General features: G+C 32.2%; 1 protein-coding gene across 4 annotated transcripts in view; it reads left to right on the top strand.

Moving 5' to 3' along the window:
• Window positions 1–19966, top strand: part of LOC118073204 (homeotic protein antennapedia-like) — a 116856-nt gene that overhangs the window by 33200 nt on the left and 63690 nt on the right. The window lies entirely within an intron of this gene.

Raw genomic sequence — 19966 nt, 5'->3', positions numbered from 1 at the left:
TGAAATCCAAATATTAATTTTTATTGTTAATTTACAAATATTCAAACACGCTTTAACGAAAAATCTTTCATCTCCTTTATGAGTTAAGCTCTGAAGCTAAAACTTCATTTTTAAATTCTGAAATAGTGTTTGGATTCTGATGTATGGGACGATGATTCATTTCGAAAGGGGTGGAAAAGTTTTTTAGTGTCATTTCTATGGTTAGGCCATTATTTTGAGGAACAGAGGTATGAATTAGGCGTGTCAAATGAACTCAACGCCCCAGAGTTTGAACTGTGAACATGGAGTACTAGAAATAGCCTTTGATTCCCTCGATGGCGGTTTGGTTCGTTTCGTGTTAAAGGCCTCATTAAATCTTCCAAAATTAATGTTTAATGCAACGTGAAGAATTTTGTAGTTGCATTTTTTGTTTTACTGCACCAGAATTAAATTAAATAGAATTACCACAATTCGCAATTCGCTGTAGCTCTTTTCCTGGTAAAATCCCTCTTCTTCCGCAGTCTAATTACTAACGAAAAGAGAATCAAATATTCACAGAGCGGGCAGAATACACACCACGTTGTAGACTCATCGCAAATACATTTCCATAATTTTGCATACATGTTTTGATAATTGACTACTTGTGGTTCTACAGTGTATAATAATAATTACAAGCTTGTTGGCTGCTCAAAATTACATTTGGTACACAAAGTATATAGCAATGATACTAATTCAAAAAACACTCCGCAAATACCAAAATTAATTCTAACATTGAATTCTAATTAATTTTATCTATTGTACAAATTGTATATATATATTTATTTTGAATCCATTGGATACAGTTTCAAAACTATTTGCTGTTTATTGCTGTCATAAATTCTACCTCATGATTTTGTCATAATCTGAACATTACATGTCCATTATTAAATAATCATTTTTAAATGAACTAATTTATAATTGAATGTAAAAAAAACAATTACAGGTTATGCAACATATGTTAAAAAAATTGTTGTACCTGTAAGATCATCAAAAAATATTGTTGAAAAATTTTATCAAGTTCAATTCTTGTCAAGCTCAAAGCTTTTTTAAATGCTGAAAAGGCTGTAAATTAAAAGCTTTATTTTAACAATGAAATTTATGAGAAAAAATGTATTTTTAAGAATACAACAATTGAATGAATAAAAGTAGAATAGATATTATTTATATAGCATAAATTTATGGCAAAAAAAGATTGTTTGTACACGAAAGTTGGCAAAATAAGTGCAATGAATAATAGCGTTATGGCCATTTCATGAAGATTCACCAATAGTATATATTGTATGTATGATAATAATAATGATTCGAGTGATGAAAAAACTCTTGAATTTATCTTGGCAGTGATTTTTAGTGAGAGTTGAGAGAGTTTGGAAGGAGGTTTGGCAAACTAAAGTAGCTTTAGTAGGATGAGACAACTGAGAGAAGCAATGGCGATGGAAAAGGAATGTAAAGAGTTGGAGATCAAAATATGCTACTCAAGCGTATATACACATAAAAGAGGAAAGATACATTTCAATATATACTCACACTCTGACAGAAGTTGCTTGGTTTACTTGTCTCATTTTAACTTGTGAGTTGAGTGTTTCCGACTTCTGCACAGACTACTGGAAGATTCTCTTCGTAGTTTTCCGCTTCTTTCTCTCTCGTTTACTTGTGTATGTGTGTATATACTTACTCATATGTGCCGCCCTTATTCATTCCGTGTACGTATAGAGAGCTAGCTAGTATATATCCGTCTTAAAGAATATCTTCGTATCGCGACCCAAAGCAAATATTTGGAGCTCTGCCATTAAAAACTTTGAGTGAGTCGACGGCAAGTTGATTTGTTTCTGCACAACTTTTTGTCTGGCTCTTTTTCTTAAATAAAGATATGAACGAGAGACGCCATGGGACTATACACTCAGCTATAAAAAAAGATGACAAGAAAAAGATCACAGGGTGTGCATTCGTTGCTGACTTTGCGATTTTCATATTCTCTTCTTGGGACATATGTTTTATAAAATGCAAATTCAACCTGCCTGATGGTCCTTCTGACGCCATTCTCCAAAATAAGGATGGTTCGTCTGAATATTTCAAATATATCTCCAGTTGCCTCCCAAACTAGATTGAAAAACGTGACAATTCTCTGCACATAAAATTTATATGACTGAAAAAAAAATTGATTTACGATTTAAATATTAAAACTGCTTTTTCAATTATCTTATTTTTTTTATTGATGTTTTGCATTCATTATTTTCACATAATTATTCAATTGTAGAGTTGATTTTCTGTCATGACATTTTCATTAATTCAACATTATATAGAATGCAATTAAAATCAGTAACAAAAATACAGTTTGTAATTATAAAAGTCATTAATTTCTTTTACTCTGCTACATTTATGTAAACTTTTTGGATAATTCATTATCCTTTGTTATAGTTTTTCTTGGGACAATTTTTAGCCATATGTCACATCGATCCATTGATCATAAAAAGGTGTCCAGCAAAATTGCAATAGCATCTGACTGGAATTTTCACACGTGTGTTTGATTACCAAACACGTAGAGGAAAATTATATTCAGTAATAAATAAATAAAAAAAACTGATGTCCAGTTCAATAATCAAAATACAAAAATTTACGATTTTAATTATTGATGAATAATAAACATTGGATGATGTGACAATATTCAGAGCTGGTGATAAATAAGAATAAATAAACATGCAGACAAAAAATGAAAACATTAATATGTATCACTTATACAGAAAAATGATTAATACATTTTATTTCTTTCCTGGGTTGTTCTTGGCGTGAAGTGAATTAGTTAATTAAGAATCAGGTGACGGCATCCAATCCAATTAAATCACTGACCGAGCTTTCAGCTGAAGGAAGATATATAAGAACGTTTATATACTCAGAAGCTATATTAATCTTTTATCTTGATTCTTCTTCTTTACTTTTCTCATTATGCTTTCACACCAATGGTTGATATTCACAGTCGTTTAATTATCTAACACATTAATAATTCAATTTTACTCTATTTAAATGCCTATTAAATTTGAATATAGACAATCTGATTAGATCTATAAAAAATTATGAAACTTATTCAATAAAGAAGAAATGGTTAAAAAGTTGATAAAAATTTATAATAATCATGACAAAACATGCTTAGAGCTCATTAGGAAAATTTCTCACATTAATTCTAAAATAGTTGTTTAGTATTGTGTTTTATGGACAGAAGATTAATCATTTTATTTAAACGAATTAATTTTTCATTGAATAATTACTGCTTTCTCATCAAAGTAATGTCATCAATTATTTTAGAAATTGATAAATCATTGCTTCTTAATTGGCTCAAGTTTATTCTAAAATAATTCTACAATTATTTTAGACCTAACAAATATAAGTATTATTTATCTATTTATCTTTATTTAAATTTATTAGGAGGAAAAAATTATTAAAACGATTTATTGATGTATCAATTATTCGACTTTATTGTTAGTTAATGATGTATAGTATTGGACTGGAGTAAAAAATCCGGATAAATAGTGGTCAATTGATAAGAGTCGCTGAAGTAGTGGAGTTTATGATGAAAAGCACGTAAATATCAGGAAAAGAAAAATGGATGAAAAGAAAATGAATTTCCATGTGAGAGAAACGAGTTAGAGGAAAGGGGGTGCAACATGCGCTTTTCGCTACCCGAGGGGGATCGTTGAAGCGATTTGTCCCGTCTGTTAATTAGTGAAAAAACGGAGTATGAATCTCGAGCGATCGTATATTACTGCAGGCGTAATGGATGGGATTACAGCTGCTGTGTTAAATTAAACTGAGCGGTGGCAGCCACGCAGTAGTGCAGAGTATGGTGTGCTTCAGTACTTGGTGTGGTGGATGTAGAGTCAGTGGTAACAGCAACATGATGCGCGCGCGCGCCCTCTCTAATATAACTATACTTTTCCTCTTTAAAAAATGCACATCCACTGTTTTATGCCTCATATATACGTACGCCAACGTCTCCACCACTTGAATTAACTCCCCCATAAATTGTATATTGCCTAATTACTTTCTTTCACGCATACTTGACATCCGCCTTGTAGGTGTTGGATACTGTCTTCCACTCTCTATCTGATGTCACTTGAAGATTTCTCGCTCATTCTTTTCTTTTTGTCCTTTTCACGCTCCGTGGAAGGCGGCTTGGAATTGATACTGCGAGACGAGTATATAACGAGCCAACTCACTTGTATTTTATATCATTGCGAGAGACTGCTATGTGTTCATTCATTGCTGTGAAGAGATTGTAAAATTAAATATGCCAAATGACCATGAGGCGTTTCATTGATTGAAATAGATAAATGAAATACGTGTTAATTGTTTGAGACCGGAAGAATTTACTTAATTGGAATTATGGATATTGTGTAGCTTTGTTAGATGTTGAGGTTGGTCAAAAATGATTCATTTACTCGCTTTATTTTTTTATACTTAAGTATAATATAATTAATTTTACTCTCTTACTTGCTGAATAAATTCATTAATTGAGCATTTATTATTGTAATTACATGACGAATGATTTAACGCTAATTTGATCATTCATTTTTATAAGCTGTTTATTTATAGCCTTTTTGTTTTTAAAGTTAAACAATTTTTTTAATTCGAGCTGTCATAAATTCAGAATAGAATTAATCTAATTAATCCATTGTACCATTATTAATGAATAGAATTATTTTTCAATGCTCTAAAATACGTTTTTTTTAAATTCTAAAATAATTGACGTACTGTTTTTATTCATTCTTTGTAATTAAAAATAATTGTTTAATGATAAAAATTTATAAAAATATCTATCTTCTATTTTTAATTGCGTGTTACTCATTATAGCTCTTAGTTGAGAATTAAATGGAAAGGTATATATCGTCCATTTTATTTTTATAAAAGACATAAATCCACCTCGAGCACACCTCTATAACATTATCACAATGATTCGTATGCGGTTAATGTTGCGTTAAATAATCCTCAAATGTTTCCAAAATACATTAGTTTTAATCATTAAATAAATATTGTAGAACATTAGACTCTAGATGAATCTGAGAATCCAACCATATGTGTGTAATATATGAATAGTTGTACGACAATAAGTTATATGCTGACCAAAGAATCAGAAAATGAGGGAGAAAAATAAGGGTAGATGTACACTTGAATGTGGGAGTCTCAGAGAGGGACTTGAAGAAAAGAAGGGAGTTCGTAACGCAAGAGGAGATAGATTACTCCGCCATTCTTGCAATTTCCCTGTCGTATCGAAGCTCGTAAATTCTCAGTGAAATATGCGAAGGGGCGCCTGGTGCGGGCAGCACGCTGCTGCTCTTCTCTACTCGTCCACCCTTGTGCCCAACCCCTAGATAGGGGTTGGTAGGAAAAGGGACTGTGTCTACTGGGGAATACTACACAAAGATACATCATACCGTTTTAAAGGCGCGAGAAATACACAGAATTGGTATCGTTTACCAAAATCATTTGTTTTACAGCTCTTGTCCTCTGCAAAATTTACCTAATTTTCTCTTGTTTGCTTGGGTTAATTAATTGCGCCAATTTTTTGTAGAAATTCTAGACCTTTTTTCTTCAATATTTTTTGTCGAGTTAATTACTAAAAATAATTATTATTAATGATGGCATTTTAATGTTTTATCTACTACACCATTTTATTTATTTTTTTTTTTGTTCAAAATGATGAATTGTTGGAACCGATCAAAAGTTTTGTTTATTAATTAATTTGTAGATTTAAGAAAAATTAATATTAAATGAATTTCTAAATCATTGATGCACTGTAGAATGAAATAAACTAAACATTTTTTCTAACTTCCTTCAGAAATTTATGTTCACTCCGAAGTGAAGTATTTTCATCAAAAAATCTCAAGGGTCTCGTAACACCGAGTGTCGAATAAATTGCATTTAAAATAAATACAAAAGGGCCAGTGATGAATTAAATAGTACATTCAAAGACAACGATTTTTCTAGGTGAATAATAAACATCATTATCCATTCTATAGTATATAATTTTTATTTGTAATTTCTATCAAGATTCATTCTAAAACACTCCACTAATTGAATAATAGATATTGTTTCATTCAACATCCTTACACATGTAATATGATGTATACATTAACATATAAAGAAGTAGAATAGGTATATTTTTCCGTTGAATTGAATTATAACTCCGGCATTCTTCTTTATATCTTCTCAAATATTTATACTTTCTTGTAATAAATTCAACTGATGTTTTATTTCGCAAATTACTTCTATGCTGATGCATTAGACGCATGACAAATTGTTCAACTTATTCAATTTTTTTTATTCACAAAATGATCAAAAAAAGTATTCATTGAAAAAAATTTATGAGATGAAAATTTAATTTCTTATTTATCTCTCAAACCCATTTTTTCCTATATACATTCACATAATTTGAGATATAAATACTAAAATACTTATAAGTATAATCATAAATTTCATACTTACATACTTTAGTTTCCAACTATAAAGCTTTATGTAAATATCCCCAGGTATTGATGCAATGAAAAATGACATTTCATAAAAGATACTCTCTATAGGATTTTCCAAAAAAAACCGAAGAAATCTGACCGAAATATATCGAATCCGGTTGAAAGCAGTGGTTGGCGTTCCTCTAAGCTTTATGGGGGAATGCGGATTAAAAAAGTTGGGGTTGGTGAGTCAAGTGGTTCTCAGATACAAGAGGGTGATGTTGGTATGTTTGGAAAGATGGGGTGGAGACGAAGTCGAGGAATGGGGAAAGTCTGTGGTGGCAGATAAGGGCAGGACGCAGCAGCAAGAGCCAAAAGCAAGGGTAAAACATTGCCGGAGGGGCAGGAAGAAGGCAAATAGAGAGGACCAAAAGTAGCAAGAGAGATGGAGGGCTATATCTCTCTGCCACGACTGCAATTCGACAATATATTTAATATCGTGGGAAAAAGGATCAGACAAGGAGAAAAAATGTAGCAGGAAGCATCATGGTGAAAAGAAGTTCGCGAATAGATGTCGTAGTAGTAGAGAATCCAGAATGGAGGACAAGGAGAAATTGTCGTTTAATCTAGCCGCGATTCTATCTAGAAGGAATTTATCATTCGATAAATTGCGCTGCTATATATCAAGCACTTCCTGCCGAACCGTCAATATCTGAGAGCCGCGCTTCCGAGTATTCTGCGTAGTCTACTCCTCTAGTGGGATTTACTGCGCCGACTATAATCAAAGATCTCGTTTTATAAGTACAGGATCATAAAAAAAAGTTTCGAGATTTATCATCGATTTTGTGCTATCATTGCAACGCAAGATACCTTATCTTTTTGGAACTCCTTCTTCTTCTTCCTTCTCTTCCCCTTCTCTCAAGCAAATCGGATTTCTTGCATGTTATATGTATATACAGATTTATGCATATAGATATGTGTGTTTGCAAAGCAACTATTGATTTACTGTAAGGAATCAAGCAAGATACAGAGGCCAAGATATATATATGTGATGGATACTGTCTGTGTATATAAAGGATAAATACACAAAGAAGCTTACATCATGATCGAATGATAATATTCGCAGCAATCAATCCAATTAAGTTGGTTGATTTCTTAATCGATACGTGCTCTATCTCACTACGAATCGTCGGCACGAGTCACACACCATCACGTTTCAAGATTCGAAAGTACGCCGAGGGGTAACAAGGACCAATTTGCGTGCTCACAGTTAGGGGTTAGTAACAGGTAATTGCTGGTTTATGAATCGTATCCTCTTACTTACACGTTCTTTCTCTTCCTCCTTCCGTCACTTACTTTCTCTTACTATTTACCACCCACGGCTATTTCCGTGTAATTCACACCCTTTCTCTTCCTCTATACTATGTTCTTTCTCCTCCGTCAGCTCTCAACTTAATGCTCCTTCCTTCACTTTATTAAAAGCTACACTATTCGGTTCGTTCCATTCTACGCCTTCGAATAGCAGTTTTTGCTGCACTTATATCCGCTTTTTTGGAAGATTTTTGTCTAATTTGAAATTGAATTCTCACTTCAATCCTAAATTTTTTTATTTTTAAATTAAGCGAGAAAGCAATCCATTGTTTGGAAACTTTAAAAATTATTTTGCTTGAAAATTTAATTTCGATCAACTGAATATGCATTAATAACTATTAGCTTGTTAATTAACATCTTTTAGAGCTGTTTCAAAAATTCATAATTGTCAGAAGTGATATAAAAAATTCAAGTCTGATTGTAAATTAAAAAATCATTTTTAAAAAAAAAATGTGCTTGTGTATGAGGAAATGTCATTTAATATTGAGAACATTTTACATCATCAAAACAATCAAGTTGAAAATTTATTACCGGAAGTAAATAAAAAGCAGTCAGTAGTATGATAGAAAAATATCAGCATAAATAAAGTGCATGTCAATATGTGATACATTACATTGCATTTATTAGCGAGAATCTATTAAAATCTTGACAGAAAAGGTCAGCAAATCCTGTGACAATCTGTCCTGTTGTCCTATATATTCATGGCTGGTGATCTAGTTTAGGTGTGATGACAGTTATGGATTTCACATTGTGATACTAAACAACTAGAGTATAGTCATCCATCATAAGTTCCTCCTTCTTTCCCCCTTGCTCTTCAACCCATTTGCTTGCTCTTGGTGACTCTATCTCTCCGCAAGAAGACATGCATGCTTTATCTTAGAGATATACAGTGTACTTGATAAACTACACATTACAACCAGCAATCTTGACACATAGCACTGGATGTGGTGTTGAATAATCCACCATATTATTACCCATCCTATAGATAAAAAACTTAATAAGACGTTGCTTTTTGCATTCCTCAAGTCAGCTAGTCAATGATATTTTTTTTGTTATTACTTACATCGTTTTTTTATTCAATGATACATGCAATGTTTATGTAGTATAGCTGCTTGTTTGTCATATTGAGCATTACTTCACGGTTCAGGAGAATGATTCTATCTAGAAGGGATGTCAATGTAATTAAGTTAATTAAGCTTACATTGTTATCAAGTGTAAAATAGAAAATCTACATAGATAATATGCTTTTAAAATTTTTTTCCATTTTTAATAATTGATAAACAAATTAATTAAATTTATTTTTCTAAAAATATTTTATAATTTATTTAATTAAAAATTTTTTTTTAAAAATAGATTTTCTAAGATTAGTCAATGAAAATATTTTTTATTGAAGATATTTTAATTGGATTGGAGGTTTTGTTTGATGATTAAAAATAATAATACATTAAAAGTATATCCTATTAATATAATTTTGGCAAGAATCCAAGAGATGAGAAAATAGTTGAGAATTCATCTAAATTTTTCAGATTTGAACCGATTATCAGATTAAAGCCATATCTTTGGGATGGGCAGTAAAAAGTTCACTATTTACACTCAAACTTTTGGGGGTTTTTTTTTTATAGAGATAAAAAAACTGAAAGAGAGAAAGAAAAGAGGACAAATCATGTTTCTACTACCCTACTTTTCTCTTGATTATATTCAGTAAAGCTGAAACTGGGTCTTCTATTTTTTCCCATGTAAACTAAAAAATATTCCTATACAGTTAATTTATTTCTGTGGTCATATGTTCAAACAAAGTTTTTTATGCAACATAAAAAAATATACAAACGAATTACAATAACTTTTAACATATCAAAATATTTAAAAAATCAGAATTTACTATTTTTAACATCAATTTTTTTGTCTGTTAAATTTTTAATGTCTAAAAATAATATTATTAATGATGCACATAATGATTCAATGCACAATAGCTATAAAAATAATTATCTATTTATTATAAACTCATAAATATGCAATTTAGAATTCTAATGTATTTAATATTCGAAAAAGGACTTTCTTCCAGTCTGCAACCTCATCTTGCAGACATAGAAGTTTTTATATGGTAATTTCAGTAGAATACACACTTTATAACGAAGAACAACTGACATCCTAATAAAAAAAGCCCAATCATAAATCATCATCATTGATGTTTACATTTATTTTACACTGACAATAATTGCGCCAAAGAAAATAATCATTAGCCCGTAAAAAGTTCTATTCACATCTACCTGAAATTATGTAGATAAAAATTCCAAGTTTCATTAGTGTTATTATTTTTTTCATCATAATACACCATTTGTGAGGCTCGTGCGAGTATCCTAATATGATTTAAAAATGGTGTTTCATTCCTAGTAGACATAAATAAAAGGAAGATGTAGGAAGGGAAGCTGCTGCGTTAAACATCAACATTCGTCATCTCATCGCGTGGTACGTCATTCGTTGCAGCTGCAGCTGTAACACGAGTATCGTATGCTGAAGAGGATCCTTGGAACCCCACCCCTATGCTTTGAACAACCCTCGGCCGTCCCCTATTTACCCCCGTCATGAAATCCCATCAGAGAGAAGGCCAACTGTAGCAGACAGATCTGGGAGTCCCTTAGTCCACCAAAGTAAATCAGACGGTGGCAGGCGGTCCTTCTGATCTGTCCAGGGCCGAACATTTCTCTGCTTCTCGTCTCGTGTATTCTTTTTTTATTTCTTTTCTATACAACAAAGTAAATACTGTATTCTTCAACAGTCAAGCTAGTTTTCTTAAATAACTCCATCCTGATTCTCATTAGAATCACTTATGGCTCATAAACGCTTGGTAGATTAGTGCGACGGCACGCGCCTTAATCGTGAAATGCAGGGATACCAACATACGTTCCGACATCTTGTTCATTCATCAGATCTTTCGTAAAGCAGTCACGTTCTTGAAAAGTGTTCTCTTGATGTGTAATGTGAGGTGTTGTGTGTGCAAGAGCAAAACAGAAGCTGGATAGCAAGAGATTGGAAGACCATCCAATGTTTTTATTTCTTAGTGAGCATTTAATGCCATGGAAACATTTGATCATCATCTCTATCATCACAATATCTTAAGGTAAAATCGATCAAAATCCATTCAAAATACATTGGAATCTTCCTCGATCACGCAAATCAATCTCGATGTTATTGAAATCATAATATCTAAATGTCTCGCGTGCATTGAAACTAAAGTCATCGGGAAGAGAATAATAAAAGGTATTCTTTAGAAATATATTTAGAAATTTATCTAGCTGAAAGTAACAATATAGAATATGTAAAAGTGAATAGAAAAAAAAAATATCATAAATAATTTGGAAGTATAGTGAAAGAGAAGAAAAAATAAATGAAAATAACAGATTGGTAAAAATGGTGAACGCGAGTATATTATAGGAACAATATATATGTTGAGCATTACACAGTTGATATATGTCCTCACTGGCAATCGATCTCTCTCACACGAACTGCTAATTGTGCGGCATCATAATTCTCTGTACTGCACCCTTTGCACCGCTTCCCTCTAAACTTTCTAGCTACTATACGCGTTCAGTACAACCGCGTTCACTTTCTGTTCTATCTACAATACAACGTTGTATCCTTGTTTCGGTTAATATTCATTGTTTGAGTTCAACTTCAAGCTAAAACAAGACCTTTATTTATTAGCTCAGTTGAAAAGTCTTTACAAAAATGGTGTAATTATAAAATTACCTAAATAGAAAAAAATAATTAAATAAAAGATGTAATTCATTTTTTTTTAAATTTTTTATGGCAGAAATGATGAATATGGGGTTTAGTAAATTAGAAAAATGTAAAAGAAAATTAAAAATTTGAAAAAATTATGTTTTTTTGGTAATTGTAATAAAGAGTAAAGAAACCATAAAATAGAATGTTGTTGAAGTTTATTAGCATCTTAACGAGGCGAAAAAGAAATCCAAGTCAAGCTATAAGAGGGTAAGCGAGACAAAATGGTGAATAGAGTGTAAGATGAAGTAGACCATCACCAAAAATTTATCACTTTAGTGAAAATATTAACTCTTTATAATAAATTAAAAGCTATTACTCTTTAAAGATTCATTTAGCTAATTATGTCTTCTGTATAAAAATAAAAATCATTAAAAAGCTTTTTGCAAAGATTTATTCGATCTTTTGTTTTATAATGTAAATATATATTCCAAAGAAAAGTGTAAATAAAGTATCGATCATAAATTAAAAAGAAAAAGCTCTTTCTAATTTTCTTCATTAATGAGGAAAGAGAGTTAAAGCTATTATCGTTCTTATACCACGAAAATTTACGCAGTCTACCAATCAACGAACTTTCCAAAGAAGTTCGTCTTTCCTGTTCGATAAAGTACTGCGCGGGTTGGCGATAGTTTTCTTCAAGAATTTTCACTGGCATCGTCGTTTTATCTTTTTTTTCACCATCGCTCTTTTTAGTAGTTTTTTCCCGAGAAAAGTTTGCATTCTTCCCCTTCTAGCCCCTCTGGAACACAACTACTCAGCTTTTTCCTGACTCTACCTAAGCTAACACGGTACCTATGAGACGTTTGAGATGAGAAAAAAGAAAAAAGACGAAATGGAATTGAGAATAAGGAGTGGGAAGTGCACGAATAATAAAAATGGTCTGATATAAATCAAGCGGACAACGTTAAAGAGGATGGGCTTCCAAGCTTCTTATCTCGGGCAAAAGGGTGACATTAACGCTGCTGCGGCAATTCATTCAATACGACATTTATAAACAATATATTTTCCATTTCTTTTCACCACCTATGCTTTTACTAGCCCACTTTTTGTACTTTGTATACATAAATTCCATCTTATAACTATTTCTTTGCATAAAATACGTCCAACATGATGCATGAAAGAAACAAAAAAAATAAAATGATCCGCAAAAAGCAACCCATAAATCAACGTGTATCTGGCAATTATATCGATAATTCAGGTCGTCAAGAATGAACAGTTGAAACGGAAAGAGATCATCTATTCATCTTGTTTTAAACAGAGTACTGTGCATCACAAATGCCAAGATTTCAAGTTACTACTTTATCTCAAATCGCTACTGCATCAATTAGTTTTGGGGAAATTAATTGACACTTTAAGATCATCACTTATCCGGATGAATAATTTTTTTATTCATCATTTGATATTCAAGCAGAAAATGATTTTATTTGAATTATGCATTCATGAGTCGTAACATTCAATTAATGAACTCGGTTAAGTCGTAGGTGAAAAATTAATAAAAAAAATATGATTTATTATTAATTATTTTATTCACGTTATATACAACTGTGTTGTAAACGTATAATTAAGTGCAATTATGAAATCTTTCGTGTTAGATGTCACAATAAATTATTTCTCAGAAATTAATTGACTGACTTTTTAATTTAGAACATAAATTAATGAACTATTCTTTACGTTAATTGTTGACATGGACTTTGAAGTAATATCTAACAAAAATTTTGTTATAAAAAAAAATGTATCAAGTATTTAATATATGCTTTGAAAAGTTTTTTATAATTCAACAAAGTGAGTGTCACTGGGTTTTGAAGTTAAAAGAATATTTTAAGTGAGGTTACTTTTCACAGAAAAGTCATAAAAAGTTTCAAAAAGGTTTGTAATAACTGTAGAATAATCTTGAAACACAATTTTTTTTTTAAAAAATAGTTGTATACAGAAACAAGTGAATTATATTAGAATTAAATGAATTATTATTTATTTTGTTGCATATTATTTATTTAATAATAATAATTTAAACTGTTTTTTAACAATATTACTAATTCAATTTTTCAATATTATTACTAAATCATTTTAAAATGAAAAACGAGACAATGATTTATAGTTAATAATAAAATGGGAGTTTAAAATACATAAAAATAAATTAGTCACTTAAAAATATTTTTTGGCAGTCTATTCAGATAACTGTAAAGTGTCCAAGAGCATAAACAGTTGGTGAAATAAAATGCTTCCGTCGGGGATCGAAATTTAAGTAGTCTATGTCGCTGTCCTTTACTCTGAGACAGTGGTGTGCAACTGAATCAGCTTGAAATGATGTAACAGGCTGAGTAATCGTAAATTTCCTGGGCATTTGTCGGTAACTAAAGAGTGCACTTCGGATATCCTCATCAGTTATCGCCTGGTTCTCGATCAGCCTCGGAAGAGAGTAGAGCCCGCGTGTCCGCCAACGAGAACTGAACCCTGACGAACCGCATTCTTCACTGCGACGCACATTGTTCCATTCGATTCTCTTTTACCTCCACTGTTTCTTCTTCTTATTCTTCTTTTTTTTTTACCCATCTTTCGAAGACTCACAGGACCAGCTTATAACAAGCTGGTTTGGCGTCTCAGGTTTTTCAGTCTTCGACTTCCTCTTCTTTTCTTCGTTTTGTTTTTTCACGAGTATCCCCCCATACTATCTGCATCCCTGTCATTCCTTTTTTGTTGTGGCACTTGCCGAAAAACGCCAGCTTCAGATTTATAGTTTTATGGTTGACCAACTGCGGTCTTTCTTCCATGATCTCCCTATGAACCAGTCACGACTGACCTGGAACACCAGACTAGTCCTAGAAAACAAGGACATTGTCGTTTTCCGCTTATCTTATTCTCAGTCTATTCTCCATGAACACGATTCATACTTGACCTCGAAAAAAAACACTCGGCTTTAGAGTATTAGTTTTTTGAGAATTCTTAAATTTTTTTACCTGATGGGTAATAAAACCTTAACTTTTGCGGGATTTTCTTTTATCGATGCATTGAAATACAAAACGTGAATACCAGCTTGATGACTACCATATTGGTTAACATCCGTGCTAGCTACTGCTCAGCAGCCTAGGAAATGTGTTAAAAATTTATCTAAGAGTCATATGGATTCAATAGAACCCAGGTAGACATGAGAAGAAGAAGCTCATGTTTATATGTTTAAAATAAACCATGTACAATGTAACGTTTATATACATACATCGCATATGTGCAGCTGTGAGTATTCTATGAAGTGACATGTCGTTACTCATAAATTTACGTACAGTCTTGTGACAAGTAAAAGTTCGTGCGTATATAATGCATATCAGTCTACAGAACAAATTAGTGCACCGATTTATCTTAACACTGTCTTTTATAAGAAATGTGTCGCTTATCAAGCTTTATTTGAGAATCGTGATGTTATGCCATTCAAATTATAAAGAATTTAATTTTATTCACTGAGTACTTTATTCATAAATATGTCATGTAATTATGTGAATAAAATGAATCTTTTGCTTTATTTTAAAAAAAATATCTTTACAGAGTTTATATCAATAAACTTCAAAAAAATAATTTAATTCAATTTCCAAAATATTTTATTACTCATAATAAAATTTAATTTCGTAGAAAAAAATCAATGGTGATCAGAAAATAATTTTTTTCTGTTTAAAATCACATAAATAATTTATTTTACAAAGTCCATAAATTGGAAATTTTATTGGAGCAAAGAATACCTACGATTAGTCCGTCGTGGGTACAAATAAATTCTACAGTAAAAAATAAAATCAATAATTAATTAGACACTCCAATTAACCGAAAAAAGATAAAAAATTTTATTGATGCCTTTTTGTATATTTATAGAGTGATAAAAATTATGATTAATACTATTTTTTTCTTATATATCCAATCATATGGAATTAATATTCTAGAGTAAAAAAAGAATTTTATGTCCTTAAAGAGGAAAAGAGATTACAGAAGATGTGCTAGTGTAGGCTGTATAGGAGCAGTGTATTACTATATATAATATGCGTACGAATTAAAGAGTTATTTGAGTCTGAGAGACGGCCATAACTTTCGCTAAGCTATTCCCGTGCTCGCTGACTGGAATATTTTAACATGGGGTGGGTGGGGTGGTTTTAGGCTTTTGATGAGTTTAGGTATGCGACACAGTAGGAGAGCCTGTAGGGCAGTAGATCCGTCGACCAGGCAACTTGCTGGCAGACATCAGAAGGAAAGGAGGGTCTGTACTCTCCACGCAGCTGACAGCTGTTCCCTTGGTGGGCCGGTCGGTGGGGAGGATTCAACCTAGTCGCGCCCCTTCTATAATGGCTCCCTTTTCTTCCTCCCTCTGCCCAGCATGGCTGGCACTCTCCTAGTTACGTCATCGACTCGAGCCATGCGTAAATACTGACGTCAGATGTGTCGTGATATTAATGGCTTTGTGACGTAGACGCTAATCGATTGGCTTGATTTCGATTTCTTAACCCTCGAGAGCGAGATTTTTTTTAATTTTAAGCGGAATAATTGATATAGCAATTTATGGATTCAAGATTTAATGGGGTTTGGGTAATTAAAAATGTTGAGTACATTATGGATGTCGTGATTATGGTATGGAATAGGGAGAATCTAGTTTTGTAGAGATAGCTAATTATTAGATGTGACTAATATGTCTTCGAGAGTGGTAGGATTTAATTGAACTCAATTTAACTCACGTCATACTGAGATTCTTCAATTAAAAATAATTTTCTCATTAAAACAAAACATTTATAAGTGTGTTCGAAAAATGTAAAAAATTATTGTTTTATTTTTTAAAAAAAACTTAAACATTTTTTTAATTAAAAAAATTTTTTAGAATAATAAATTAAATTAATTCCAAATGATTAAATGTTTTTATTTTAATTTACTCTGCCATAAAAGTTGAGAAAAAACATGAATTAATTAGCAGCTTAAAAAAATTAATCAAAAACAATTGCACAAAGTATAAAGCAATTAAAAATAAGCATAAATAAATTGTCGCGGAATTTTTTTAAATCAATAAATGCTGAGAATTGAAAGTAATTTTTTCATTGTGAGATTTGAAACGTGTAATAGAGGGAGAGAACACGAGGAACAAGAAGATATAATCGAAATGGCAGAGAAGGAGGAAATGAATAAAAGGGAAAGGGACAAAACTATAATACGTGTTACAGAATCGCCCGTATGATGGCAGTAGAGTCAGAGATACGCAACAATCGTAACACGCGAGTCGCGAAGTACGTTGGTCTGTGCGGAGATCTGCCGCGTGGTACAAGCGGGAATTCCCCACTTTACGAGCACATAACAAGCACGTTTATGGCCACAATCACATGATTCCGTATATATTCTCAGCTATTAACCGTTCCATCAGTGAGTTACTCAGCCAAACAAATCGTAAAATTTCGCTCGAGATTCATACTGACCTAGTGCAATATATTGAATGGTCTTACTCCAAATTATTACTTGAATTATTACTCCAAAAGGAATTACTATACATCATGAATAATTTTTCTTTTAATTAATTCGTTTTCATTGAAGTTTTTATTATTCAGTTTTATCTTAAGTTTATCTGTCTGATATGTCTGCAATAAAATTCACTCTAATTTTTTTAGTATAAATATTAATAACTTGTTCTCTTTTTTAGATGAATTGATAACTTTACATACTTGAATATCTTGATTTTGTTAATTTATTATTTATTGTTATGAATTTTTATTAATAATAATTTTTTTATCTTAATATTTGATAAAAGTATGTTCTTGTTAATTATGTTTATGAACAATAATTGTCATTTAATGAAATTTATTGACCCTTCGTTGCATAAATTATGATGCAAATGGTGATTGAATAAATGAAATAAATTATTTCTTGCTCTTTTAAATGAGAACAATTTTCTTATATCATAAATAATTTTTCAAAAGCTCATAAAATATTCGTAAAATGATTAAATTGAATTATCATTTCTTTAATGCTATGTACTATTGACTACTGAGAAGTTATTTAATTAAAAAATTATTTTATAAATTATCAAAAAATAAAATGGAGTTGACTGCCATTTTTGATGAGGGTTGTTAGAATAAATAATGAGTTAATGAATAAAATGGAGTAAAATAAAATTTCGAAAATTAGGTAGAAGTGAGCAATGATTCCGTACAGTTTTCAGTTGTAAAAAAAAAGAGGAAACATATGTCTTAATAAGTACATCCTGGTGTACTTTTTTCATCCAACCGATTTTACGAGCCATAAGTTCTTACGATCAATGGGTCGTGAGACGCGCGCGCACACGTATCTCTCTCTGTCTCTTCTATCTTGTTTCGTTTGCTTCTGCGAATGCCGCCAGATGCCGTGGATATTTTATGACTCTTGAAATGGCTATACAGTTAATTCTCCAATTGTTATCTTTTTTATTGTACTCATCACACTTAGATATATTTGAATTGTAATGAGTCATTATTTATTCTTATCAATATTATCATTATTAAGATTAAGTAACATTTGAACAATTTGAATATTATCAGCTGTACCTGTTATAAAATTTTTTGGGAAACATAAATCTCATTTAATCGTCTTCTCGTCGTATCGTTGGAACTCAATAGGAAGAGCGATCGATTATGAGGCGTTTTTAATGCCATCAGTATATGGTTTAAAATTTTTATCCTCACCAATAGACATAATGATTTGACGATAAAGTAATCTACTGCGAGACATTGGAATGTCTCAAGTGAATTACCGTCTTTATCGCAAAGCCAATCTCAAGAGATACATACCATCATTTCGAACGGAAGAAAATTTTAACTCTCTCTCCAGCCACGAGACGGAAGGAGAGCGACGCGCAGGGCGCGTAGTGTTGCAGGGCCTTGGGGGGTGATTTATTTGAGTTAATTCCAATTCCATTGGAGCTGCTAGGCAGCGGGGGAGTTTGAGCGGACGGTAGAGGAGCGGTCGGTGAAGAGCCAGAGAGAAGAGTGGATGGAAGAGAAAGAGACGATGAGGAAGGTGGGTGCGAGGGGCCGGTGGATATTCTTATGCAATTTGCCAGAAAGGTTCAAGAACCTAAGAGATCCCGCAATTTATCTTGCCTTATGTTACGCCGAGCCAAGGCAACGGAAGATAGATGGCGTCACTGCTTTCAACCCCCTCATCCCACCCTTCGAAGACCCACCTTTCCTATACATATAGCTCAGCGACCACCTCACCCCTAGCCAATGAGAAACGACCGCAGTGGCCATCTTGGATGGAGAGTTATTGAACGAAAAAGATGAGTAAGAAACTTGTTATGGGGGTGCGATCTTTCCGCGCTATTGGGAATTGTCCGAGGGGAGATAGGAAGGAGCAGAGTGAGTAGGCCAACGTGGGCCAGTGTAAAGGATGGTAGAACAGACAACACCAGTCTCACGAGGGGTTGATGGCGCTATATTGATCAATTGCTTTGCCGTGCTTGGAGTTATTTTCCCACCGCCTGCTATGAGACACCCGCAGGACTAGAAACGCAACCCGCTGTGAGCTTGAGCTAAACTAATTATGTAATGATCAAGCAGTTAAAAAGTTTTTTTTTCTTTTCCCTACGACATAGATCATTACAGGTATTATATCCCGTCTGGATTAAACCACTTACCACGTCTCTGCTGGGTATCATAGATTTTTTCCTATCTTTTTATTTTGTAGATTATTATTGGATATAAGAAAACATCACGTATACATTTTTTACCGAGTCTTAGTAAATAAAATATACGAGTTTATAAATCAGAGCATTATAATAATTTGTCGATAAAAAGTTTGAAGTGTAACTTATCGACAAATATATAAAAGGTAGATAGTTTTTTATCTTCAGATCTCAAATAAATTTACGTGACATCTTTTTCAGATAAAAATTTCTAGTTATTTACGAGAAAATTTCTTGATTATATATTTTATCAATTTCACGTTCTACTTTCTCATTAATTAAAATTACAGAGTTAATTAAATTCCGAGTTATTCGAGCCAAAAAATTGTTCACCCAATTTGCAGTCAAATAATTTTTCTGTTGAAAAAAAAAAAATTCTACTTTTTATTTACAATCGTTCATCATAAAAATAAAATTCATTCTCTTTTTGATTTTTTCGAATAAAAATATTTCAGCAACTAAACAACCGATAGAAAACGTAGATCCCAATGTTATCTATCGACGGTCTATTTCCGTCACTGATTCCCGCAGGAATAAACTTGGCTCCAACCACAACAGATGACTCTGTAGCAGACGAGCAATTGCACCATCTACAAGTTTTAGCTAGAAACTCGACGATTCCACACAAGCTCAGTCGCAACCGCCAATGAGTTTGGATGCTAGTAAAAAGAAAGAGACGCGATCGGAGTGT

The sequence above is a fragment of the Chelonus insularis genome, unplaced genomic scaffold (genome assembly GCF_013357705.1).
Source record: "Chelonus insularis isolate UGA/USDA-ARS -01 unplaced genomic scaffold, ASM1335770v1 scaffold_277_pilon, whole genome shotgun sequence".
Taxonomy (NCBI): domain Eukaryota; kingdom Metazoa; phylum Arthropoda; class Insecta; order Hymenoptera; family Braconidae; genus Chelonus; species Chelonus insularis.
Note: the sequence above shows the minus strand (reverse complement) of the source record. Positions and strands in the feature narration are given on the sequence as shown.